The following is a 419-nucleotide window of genomic DNA, read 5'->3' as shown; positions in this document are numbered from 1 at the left end:
GCTATATAAATGTAATGAATTATTATTATTATTATTATTATTATACGTACTTGATTTAGAAAATGGCTTAGAAACATACATACTGTAACTGTCGGACCCGTTCGACAGCAGGCTACTGTAGGCCTACCGCTGCCGTACATGAGCTGTTGGTGTTGTGCGGATACTGTACAGTGCATTACGCATCCAGTCTCAAATGACTGTTTCTTAAGTCTGATGATGTTCCGTAAGTTAATTTATACGGTACATGCATTCAGCGTCGGCTCCACGGGGGGGCCTGAGGGGGCCTGAGGGGGCCTGAGGGGGCCCGGCCCGGCCATCTCGGTCACGGTGCCCCTCACCTCTGCTGCCGTCTCCGTAGTGGGCGCCCTGATTTTAGTCGGTGAGGCAGGGAACTGCCCTGGGAAGGTGTCCCAGGCTGT

This window comes from Sinocyclocheilus grahami, unplaced genomic scaffold (assembly GCF_001515645.1).
Source record: "Sinocyclocheilus grahami isolate Dianchi unplaced genomic scaffold, SAMN03320097.WGS_v1.1 scaffold1826.1, whole genome shotgun sequence".
NCBI lineage: Eukaryota > Metazoa > Chordata > Actinopteri > Cypriniformes > Cyprinidae > Sinocyclocheilus > Sinocyclocheilus grahami.
The sequence above is the reverse complement of the archived record's forward strand: the minus strand, read 5'-3'. Positions refer to the sequence as shown.